Source organism: Coregonus lavaretus, assembly GCF_964263955.1.
Source record: "Coregonus lavaretus genome assembly, chromosome: 27".
NCBI classification, from domain to species: Eukaryota; Metazoa; Chordata; class Actinopteri; order Salmoniformes; family Salmonidae; genus Coregonus; species Coregonus lavaretus.
This window is the reverse complement of record NC_140014.1, coordinates 40,937,841-40,949,209: the sequence shown is the minus strand read 5'-3', so window position 1 is coordinate 40,949,209 and position 11,369 is coordinate 40,937,841. Positions and strand designations below refer to the sequence as shown.

Here is an 11,369-nt window from a genome sequence, read left to right as displayed (position 1 = left end):
CTCCGGTACCGCTTGCCGTGCGGTGGCAGAGAGAACAGTCTATGACTAGGGTGGCTGGAGTCTTTGACAATTTTGAGGGCCTTCCTCTGACACCGCCTGGTACACAGTAAAAAATGGGGTGTTAATATTTCAGAGTAAAGTTATTTTAACCCAGATAGAGTATTTTCAACATTTTTGAGAGTAAAGTTGCTCTATCAGTGGAGTTAAAAGTGAGTGTAAAAATCTGCAGATACGCAGTGACAATTTCAACTCTACAGCAGTGATGAATACCCGCCACTCTGCTTTGCTGAAGTTTGGCACGTATGTTGGTGGAGGAAGATTGCGAAGGAGTAGCTAGGCCACAGATATTGCTAGGTAAGTTACATCCCCGTTTTTTCAACACCAAACCGGTATTTTTTAACTTTACATAATTTTAGAGTTGTGCTGATGTCAAGGTCATATTTTAAGTTACGAGTTCCATGCGGCGGTCCCCCTTGCAGTGAGCTCGTCATCAGCCAGCTAAATTAGCTTGTAAGTTCAGATGGTTGACAGTAATAACTGTTATATGATATACCCATGGAATATGTTTGATATTTTTGTGAATGGCTTGCTGTTTCATATGGCTAAAAATAGGTAACGTTAACTTAGCTAATCAGTTCGTTTGAAGGACACCACCGTTTGGCATGAGCGCAGATTGTGCTTGTCATGCGGTTAGCTAGCTTGCAATCAGTATCGGTAACTGTCTTTCTTTGTGTTGCAATATTTTCACGAATGAAGTTTGTCAGAATGGTAAATACGTAAAATAACGTTCGCTAACAACAAAACATTTATACAGATAGTATTGTTAGCTAACGTTATTGTATAGCTTCCCAGGCTTCCTTACACTAACGTTAACTGTTTTTTATAAAGCTATATATAACGGTAATGTTAGCATGCTTCTGATAGTTAGCCAGCTAATGTTGATGTTATAAAACGATAACTTAGATCACTGATTTGCATGACGGGTTTGTTTAACATTGCTTAACCATTTTAATGGTTAGCTACTGTTCGAACTAAAATGGCTAATGAGCTAGCTAACTTTGACACATAGCTAGTTATTTGGTAGCTAATGGGACAATGTGCCTCTAAACTTGAACTAGCCTACACCCATTTGCTGCAGAAAATGGCAGCTTAACGTTATATTCAACCAGCACAACTTTGTCTACTTCAGCCTTTGTAATTGCAGTGTAACGTCTAAGTAATGCATAGTGCATTGCGTAGCTAGTACTACTGAGATAAATGGATAGTTAGCTAACGCTTAGTTGAACCAGCACTAAATGATGATTTTGAATATATATTTTCTTTGTTAACAGAGGCAAAATGCTGTTGCGTGTTCAGCTCGGGGAAGAGCAGAAATACGTCAAGCTGTCTGAGCTGACATTCAATGCTTTCTTGAAAGAAGGTAGGTATAATAGGTTAAAGCAATACATATCACCCTAATGACAAAATAATACAGCATTAAGCTATTATCTTATGATATCTATTTAGGTCTATAGTCATTTCTGCTGTGCTTTATATTTTCAGTAACATAAAATCAGGTGCAGATCCTTGTCTTTCATCATTTTGTGAACACATGAGGCAACCTTAAGTATGAACTTGGATTCTTGTGAGAAGGGAATGCATGTTTTTCTTTTTTTTCTTCTTTTTTTAACAGTGTGTCTAAAATTCAACATACCAGAAAGCAGAAAGCCAGACATTAAGGTGTATGACCAGTCTGACACAGAAGTTGACTCAGATGTTTTTGAAGAATTAGTAAAGGAGTCACCTGGAACTTTCAGAATCATGCTGGGCAATGGACTTGGTATTCATTCATTCAATTAGTTTTTTAGTTTAAAGGCCAGAATGAGAACCTTTATTGTCTTAAAAATAACAGTTTATTGTAATATGTTTCTATGTTTTGCACAAATTTCATAATGAACAGATACCTCTCATTCATCATCATGCTCGGGTACATCTGATGACACCATCATTCTGAATTTCACTGTGTGTGACGATGTTGAAGAAGTAGCGGCTGGCGAAGGAAGCCAGCCTAAAAGGCCATGCCACATAAACTATGAGGCAAAAGCAGTAAGTGGTGAACATTGCTGTTAAGTCCAATCTGAATGTTGTTTCATCATGTGACAGCATTACATATTGTTTTACAATTACGGAAAGCACATTTCTTTCCACCTATAGCTGATTGAAAAAATCCTAACATCAAAGCCTGGTGGTGAACGCATTATGCAAGAGTATGGAAAAACCAAATCTCTGACAGATGCCACCAGAAGACAGATGATCAACATACTTGCTGCTGAGATGACAGAAACACATGGGTAAGCATTAAGCATATAGATGGGCTGTAAAGAAACATTGTTATTATTTTCCGGTTATTAATTATGTAAAATGTGTTGTGCAATATCAATTCAGTGTGATGTTAACTTTGAATTCATATGCTAGGACATCCCCCCCCAAAAGTGTCAGAGTGATGTATGCACAGGGGATAGTAGCTTTGTTTCCCTATCTAGAAGACCCATACTCACAACATGGATATGTAAGTAAATGGGTTATTGCAACATTATGCACATATTCACTCTATGAAATGGGAATAGTACTCCTTTATAATTTATTTATAATAATATAGGATCATTACTACGATCCGGAGAGTGGTTCCGGATACCTTGCATGGCGATTGAAGACCATACAAAGAAAAACAGCAGAGGAAAGAGGTGCCTCAGTCAGCAAATCTCCTAAAGGTATGTTTTCTGATCAGTGACATGTAATTATAATGGTGACCTGTGAATTGTACAGAAAGGATTTCTTAACACTGTATTTTGTCTTAAGTTGGTGGGCCAGGCCGTGATCGTCAGCCCTTCACCTATGACAGAGAGCCATCTGATGAGGATGTGGAAGCAGCTATTGCTGTTTTGAGACACTCTGCTGATGAAAACACTGTCCGTGAGAAGATGAAAATGACCTTCATATATCGGCAAGCAATGGTCAACGATGAAGCCAAATCATCAGATGTCTTCTCGGTCTTCCCAAGATTTCTGGACACACCAGGACTGGTATGACAACTTAATTCACTGCATCACCAAAAATATCCAATGAAGAATAAGGTAACACTCATTATTTCTGTCTTTGTGTGTTACATTGCAGATAGAACAAGATTTCAGACTTCTGTTTGGTGAGGCCACAGCCAACAAATTCTTGGAGAAGTGGCCAACCACTTTCAAAGCAAAAGTAATAAAGGAAAGCCATGGACTTGTATCCACCACAGAACTCTTGGATTTGATGCGCAATGCTGAGTCAGCTGCTGAAGTTGAGAATGGTATGAATGAACTGTTTTACTTTTTATGTGGATAATGTAGGTGTGCATTATATGTCCATAATGGTGCAAGTTGTGAATAAGAATGTTATGCTACGGCACAATGTTAACCAGGTTTTTATTTACTTATTTGTAGGCTGGGACAGTGACATGTCTGCCATCTTGCTGCTGCTACATTTGCTACCACCATCTGCACAAGGTAGAAAGAGGCCGGGAAAGATGTCTGCATATCAAGCTGTAGATCAGCTCATCAGATTTCAAAAGGTATGCTTAACAGTTGTTTAAAATGTATATTCCATCATCTCAATCTTGTGCACAGTTTGAGGTGATCTTATCTATTGTCAGAGGTTAGTCACCAAAACAATTCTGTTGAATGTGTTTTTTTTGTAGGTTGGAACCAGTGTGCAGCAGCATCTTGACAACATCACCCAAAGCAGTCAGCCCTACCTTCTCGCCCAGGGATCCACACAGAGCAGCATTCACTCCTACTTCATTGTGGTTGACAAGCATGCTCTTCCATGCAAGGCAACAGGTTCAGTAGGAGCTTTTGACGAAGTCTTTAAAGCCCATTACATATTTGGTACGTCATACAGTTCTTCCTTGAGCAGCTTTTTCACTTTTGTGCAAACAACCATCTATAACATCGACATGGGGGAAACAAAGGAGACTCCTAGAGTTGCTGAGTTGCGAGCAAGAATGGTGCGTTAGTTGAGATAAAACTATGAAGTGTTTTCTTTGCAAAAGTGACCATGGAAGTCCAAACAACCTTGTTAAGCACCTTAAGATAATTCATGGGCTATGTACAGGCAGGACTCTTTTTCTGAAATGTGGTCAAGAAGGATGCTCACGTTCTTTTGGTAGCTTTTCTGGTTTTAGAAAACATCTTAACAAGTGCCACGGAGAAAGTTTAGTAGATTCTATAGAAGATGATCTTTCAGACCCTCAAAGTACCGTCAACACCAGTAATATTTCTCATGTTGAAGTGTCGACTGAATGTTTAGAGGCTGAGTCAGAGTTATCTTCGCCATACATTGTAAATAGTTGTGCAGCTGTTATTTCTGATCTAAAGGCAGCAGGTGTTGGTCAAAGTACAGTAAATACTGTAGTGATTTCCATGGAAGAGATTGTTCAAGATATTCATCAGCATGCTAAAGAAACAGTGATAAAGCATGTATTTAGTAATGAAAGAGAAACAGAAATGTGCAAGAAAGTTGAGGCGTGTTTTGAGGGGTTAGAGAATCCTTTCACAGTTCTAAATTCGGAATACAAGCGATCAAAATGTATGACTGCCAAGTGGGAAATAGTAGAACCAGTTGAATGTGTGATTGGTTCAAGATTTGACACAAGACGAAATAAAAAGACTGGAACATATGATCAGGTAGTAGTTCAAGATAAATTCATGTATATTCCAATTTTATCTACACTGCAGTCAATATTTAAAAGTCAGTATTTTGCAGAAATGTTGCAAAGCTCAGCTACCAGCAACTCTAGACTGAGAGATATTTGTGATGGATCTTTTTTTTAAAGTCACCCCCTGTTCTCAACTGATAAGCAGACAATACAGGTCCAGATGTTCTATGATGATTTTGAGGTCGCCAACCCATTGGGTTCCAAGCGAGGTATTCATAAATTGGGTGGAGTATATTTTACTTTAAGAAACTTCTCTCCAAAATGGAATTCTTTTTTGGCTAACATACACCTGTGCGCCTTATTTCATACTCAAGATGTTAAACGATATGGTTTTAGTGAAATTTTTGCTCCCATTGTTCGAGACATTAAAGTGTTAGAGAGCGATGGTATTGAGATTCCATTATACAGTGGTTATGTACGTGGCACTGTAGTACAGGTAACAGGTGATAATTTGGGTTTGCATAGTTTGTTTGGTCTGGTGGAGTCTTTCAGTGCAAGGTACTGTTGCAGGTTCTGTTTAGCAGAAAATGAGGACTTTCAAACAGAATTCTCTGAAGATTCTTCCAAAATAGTTTTACGCACCAAAGATATGCATACTGCTCACTGTCAAGAAATGGCTTGTAATCCATCCCTTCCGTATGTTTTTGGTGTGAAAAGGTCATGCATATTAAATTCATTGAGGTATTTTCACACAACTGAGAACTTCTCAGTTGATGTGATGCATGATGTGTTAGAAGGGGTTGGCCAGTACGAATTGAAGTTATTATTTCTGTATTTGAATGAAAAACATGTTACATCAGGAGAAATACATTCAAGAATACAAAGTTTTGATGATGGTTTCACAGAGAGAAATAACAGGCCTGTGACTGTTAATTTAAGTGAAGGATCTAATGATCTGGGACTGAATGCAATTCAGTCCTGGTGCTTACTTAGGAATGTTCCTCTTATCTTTGGAGATTTGGTAACTTCTACTGACCAACACTGGGGCCTGCTTCTTTTATTATTGCAAATAATTAACATTATATTCTCGCCCATGTTATCTCAAGGTCTATGTGTATATTTAAAACATTTGATTGTTGATCACCATACACTGTTTAAGAAGTTGTATCCTCAGAAAAAACTTTTACCAAAGCACCATTTTCTTATCCACTATCCCCGCTGCATCCAGAAAATAGGGCCTGTACTTCATAGTTGGTGTATGAGGTATGAAGGCAAACATAATTTTTTCAAAAAACAGCTTAAATCGTTTAAAAATATTACCAAAACGCTGGCAAAAAAGCATCAGAATCATATGGCATATAGTTGGCGAAGATCAACAACTTTTAGTCGGTTAGATATTGGTCCAGGAAAAATGGTGGCTTTAAATATGGTAAAAGGAGGTTCTGAAATTGCTTTGGCAATGCAAGTGCCCAGTAGCATTCAGGTTATGAAGGTTAATTGGGCTAAACATAATGGGTATGTTTATCGCCCACACTTGATTATCTGTTTGCGAAGTTGACTCTGAAGTGCCCTTGTTTTATCAGATTGAGTCAGTTCTGATAATGTGTGAAAAACTGTTACTACTCACAGTGCCTTTAGTTACAGTAACTTTTCAAGAACATTTCCATGCATATGAGGTGATCAGATCAAAGCATGATTTAGTTTTTTTTCATGTCGACAACCTGCACTACCCTAGACCTTTTGACATACAAAGGTCATATGGAGGAAATGACACAGCTCTCCTTGTTGTGCCATATTGCTTTCTCTGGTGAACATTTTTATGATGTTATACTTCTGTCATAGACAAGGCAATGGGTGTACAATGTAAATTCACGGACATTGAAATTATACTTTTTTTTTTCAATAAATGTGGGTGCTCTCATCTTGTATTATTGTGCTTTGTTTTATTTGATAGTATTGATATTTCTATAATTCAGTAACACTACATCATATGATTTAAATAAATAAATAAAAAACACTGTAGAGAAATGAAAAGTAAATATCATTACACTTTAAAGTGTCATTTTTTAAAGTAAAATTGTAGTTGACTTAACTCTATACAGTGTAATCATATTACTCTCAACAGTGTGATTAAACTACAGTGTTAAATATTTTGACACATTTCATTGTTATTTTTTACACAATATGGAGTAGAATTAACTCTAAAAGTTTTACACTGACCAAAGAGTACATTTTACACTGATTTTGAGTGGGACCAAATGTTATCTGAAACAGAGTTAAATTCAACTCGATAGGAGTTAAATTAACACTTCTGTTTTTACTGTGTATAGAGGTCCTGGATGGCAGGAAGCTTGGCCCCAGTGATGTACTGGGCCGTACGCACTACCCTCTGTAGTGCCTTGCGGTCGGAGGCCAAGCAGTTGCCATACCAGGCGGTGATGCAACCAGTCAGGATGCTCTCGATGGTGCAGCTGTAGAATTTTTTGAGGATCTGAGGACCCATGCCAAATCTTTTCAGTCTCCTGAGGGGGAATAGGCTTTGTCGTGCCCTCTTCACGACTGTCTTGGTGTGTTTGGACCATGATAGTTCGTTGGTGATGTGGACACCAAGGAACTTGAAGCTCTCAACCTGTTCCACTACAGCCCCGTCGATGAGAATGGGGGCGTGCTCAGTCCTCTTTTTTTTCCTGTAGTCCACAATCATCTCCATCAATTGTACTATTATGTGTGTTTTTTTGCGTTATTTGTAATTTATTCTGTACATAATGTTTCTGCCATCGTCTCTTATTACCAAAAAGACCTTCTGGATATCAGGACAGAGATTACTCACCTCATATTGGACTAAGATTTTTTCTTCAACTAGGCGGCCGCGAAGGATATGCTACAGACACCCGACAAGGCCCAAATCCCTTTCATTCGCTGGAGAAAGAGACGGAGATATCGTGGACGTAGATCGGGGTGCCTCGTAAGGATCCGACAGCGAGCGAGTAAACTGCCTCTTCCATCAATCCTATTAGCCAATCTTCAATCATTGGAAAATAAATTAGATGACCTACGATTACGCTTATCCTACCAACGGGACATTGTAATATCTTATGTTTCACCGGGTCGTGGCTGAACGACGACATGGACAACATACAGCTAGCAGGCTATACGCTACATCGGCAGGATAGAACGGCTGACTCCGGTAAGACAAGGGGTGGCGGTCTGTGTATATTTGTAAACAACAGCTGGTGCACAAAATCAAATACTAAGGAAGTCTCAAGGTTTTGCTCAAGGTTTTGCTCGCCTGAGGTAGAGTACCTTATGATAAGCTGTAGACCACAATATTTACCAAGAGAGTTTTCATCTATATTTTTCATAGCTGTCTATTTAAACCACAAACCAATGCTGGCATTAAGATTGCACTCAATGAGCTGTATAAGGCCATAACATTTACATTTACATTTTAGTCATTTAGCAGACACTCTTATCCAGAGCGACCTACAGTTACAAAGCTCTCCCTCGCTCTCCATTTGGCAAATCTGACCATAACTCTATCCTCCTGATTCCTGCTTATAAGCAAAAACTAAAGCAAGAAGCACCAGTGACTCGGTTAATAAAAAAGTGGTCAGAAGACGCAGATGCTAAGCTACAGGACTGTTTTGCTAGCACAGACTGGAACATGTTCCGGGATTCTTCAGATAGCATTGAGGAGTACACCACATGAGTAACTGGCTTCATCAATTAGTGCATCGATGACGTCGTCCCCACAGTGACCGTACGTACATACCCCAACCAGAAGCCATGGATTACAGGCAACATCCGCACTGAGCTAAAGGGTAGAGCTGCCGCTTTCAAGGAGCGGGAATCTAACCCGGACGCTTATAAAAAATCCCGCTATGCCCTCCGACGAACCATCAAACAGGCAAAGAGTCAATACAGGACTAAGATTGAATCGTACTACACCGGCTCTGACACTCGTCGGATGTGGCAGGGCTTGAAAACTATTACAGACTACAAAGGGAAGCACAGCCGCGAGCTGCCCAGTGACACAAGCCTACAAGACGAGCTAAACCACTTTTATGCTCGCTTTGAGGCAAGCAACACTGAAGCATGCATGAGAGCACCAGCTGTTCCGGATGACTATGTGAGTAAGACTTTTAAGCAGGTCAACATTCGGATTACCAGGACGTATACTCCGAGCATGTGCTGACCAACTGGCAAGTGTCTTCACCGACATTTTCAACATGTCCCTGACTGAGTCTGTAATACCAACATGTTTCAAGCAGACCACCATAGTCCCCGTGCCCAAGGACACTAAGATAACCTGCCTAAATGACTACCGACCCGTAGCACTGATGTCTGTAGCCATAAAGTGCTTTGAAAGGCTGGTCATGGCTCACATCAACACCATTATCCCAGAAACCCTAGACCCACTCCAATTTGCATACTGCCCCAACAGATCCACAGAAGATGCAATCTCTATTGCACTCCACACTGCCCTTTCCCACCTTGACAAGAGGAACACCTACGTGAGAATGCTATTCATTGACTACAGCTCAACGTTCAACACCATAGTGCCCTCAAAGCTCATCACTAAGCTAAGAATCCTGGGACTATGGAAAATAAGATATGCAAGATATTTGAATAGATGTTTTTTTTAAATAGCTATATTGAGGTGAGAGCATTGGAAATGCTTTAGGCGATTGACCTGCTTCTGTTTTGTGGGTGGCACTATGTGATTTTTTCGATGGATGGGTCCTGGCCCCTCTGGGGCATAGGGATCCGGGGGGACAGGGGTGGTATGCTGATCACTGGGATTTTTATTTTATTTTTTATTTCACCTTTATTTAACCAGGTAAGCCAGTTGAGAACAGGTTCTCATTTACAACTGCGACCTGGCCAAGATAAAGCAAAGTAGTGCAATAAAAACAACACAGAGTTACATATGGGGTAAAAAAAACATAAAGTCAGAAATACAACAGAAAATATATATACAGTGTGTGCAAATGTAGCAAGTTATGGAAGTAAGGCAATAAATAGGCTATAGTGCAGAATAATTACAATAGTATTAACACTGGAATGCTAGATGTGCAAGAGATTATGTGCAAATAGAGATACTGGGGTGCAAAAGAGCAAAATAAATAACAATATAGGGATGAGGTAGTTGGGTGGGCTAATTTCAGATGGGCTGTGTACAGGTGCAGTGATCGGTAAGGTGCTCTGACAACTGATGCTTAAAGTTATTGAGGGAGATAAGAGTCTCCAGCTTCAGAGATTTTTGCAATTCGTTCCAGTCATTGGCAGCAGAGAACTGGAAGGAATGGCGGCCAAAGGAGGTGTTGGCTTTGGGAATGACCAGTGAGATATACCTGCTGGAGCGCAGACTACGGGTGGGTGCTGCTATGTTGACCAATGAGCTAAGATAAGGCGGGGATTTGCCTAGCAGTGATTTATAGATGGCTTGGAGCCAGTGGGTTTGACGACGAACATGTAGTGAGGACCAGCCAACAAGAGCGTACAGGTCACAGTGGTGGGTAGTGTATGGGGCTTTGGAGACAAAACGGATGGCACTGTGATAGACTACATCCAATTTGCTGAGTAGAGTGTTGGAGGCTATTTTGTAAATGACATCACCGAAGTCAAGGATTGGTAGGATAGTCCGTTTTACGAGGGCATGTTTGGCAGCATGAGTGAAGGAGGCTTTGTTGCGAAATAGGAAGCCGATTCTAGATTTAACTTTGGATTGGAGATTCTTTATGTGAGTCTGGAAGTTGAGTTTACAGTCTAACCAGACACCTAGATATTTGTAGTTGTCCACATACTCTAGGTCAGACCCGTCGAGAGTGGTGATTCTAGTCGGGTGGGCGGGTGCTAGCAGCGTTCGATTGAAAAGCATGCATTTAGTTTTACTAGTGTTTAAGAGCAGTTGAAGGCTACTGAAGGATTGTTGTATGGCATTGAAGCTCGTTTGGAGGTTTGTTAACACAGTGTCCAATGAAGGGCCAGATGTATACAAAATGGTGTCGTCTGCGTAGAGGTGGATCTGAGAGTCACCAGCAGCAAGAGCGACATCATTGATATACACGGAGAAAAGTGTCGGCCCAAGAATTGAACCCTGTGGCACCCCCATAGAGACTGCCATAGGTCCAGACAACAGGCCCTCCGATTTGACACACTGAACTCTATCTGAGAAGTAGTTGGTGAACCAGGCGAGGCAGTCATTTGAGAAACCAAGGCTATTTAGTCTGCCAATAAGAATGCAGTGGTTGACAGAGTCGAAAGCCTTGGCCAGGTCGATGAAGACGGCTGCACAGTACTGTCTATTATCAATCGCGGTTATAATATCGTTTAGGACCTTGAGCGTGGCTGAAGTGCACCCGTGACCAGCTCGGAAACCGGATTGCATAGCGGAGAAGGTACGGTGGTATTCGAAATGGTCGATGATCTGTTTGTTAACTTGGCTTTCGAATACTTTCGAAAGGCAGGGCAGGATGGATATAGGTCTGTAGCAGTTTGGATCTAGAGTGTCACCCCCTTTGAAGAGGGGCATGACCGCGGCAGCTTTCCAATCTCTGGGGATCTCAGACGTTATGAAAGAGAGGTTGAACAGACTAGTAATAGGGGTTGCGACAATTTCGGCGGCTAGTTTTAGAAAGAAAGGGTCCAGATTGTCTAGCCCAGCTGATTTGTAGGGGTCCAGATTTTGCAGCGC

The 11,369-nt window shown here is 40.6% G+C and overlaps 2 long non-coding RNA genes across 2 annotated transcripts; both read left to right on the top strand.

Moving 5' to 3' along the window:
• The first annotated feature begins 311 nt into the window (after positions 1–311).
• LOC311102525 lies at positions 312–3,007 on the top strand. The gene is made up of 8 exons (XR_014610021.1): positions 312–354; positions 1,332–1,420; positions 1,673–1,819; positions 1,940–2,085; positions 2,194–2,330; positions 2,455–2,548; positions 2,639–2,750; positions 2,839–3,007. It is a non-coding gene; the product is annotated as an uncharacterized lncRNA (long non-coding RNA).
• Positions 3,008–3,013: 6 nt separating this feature from the next.
• Positions 3,014–4,851, top strand: LOC311102526. The gene is made up of 4 exons (XR_014610022.1): positions 3,014–3,062; positions 3,154–3,325; positions 3,459–3,586; positions 3,713–4,851. It is a non-coding gene; the product is annotated as an uncharacterized lncRNA (long non-coding RNA).
• Positions 4,852–11,369: the final 6,518 nt, after the last annotated feature.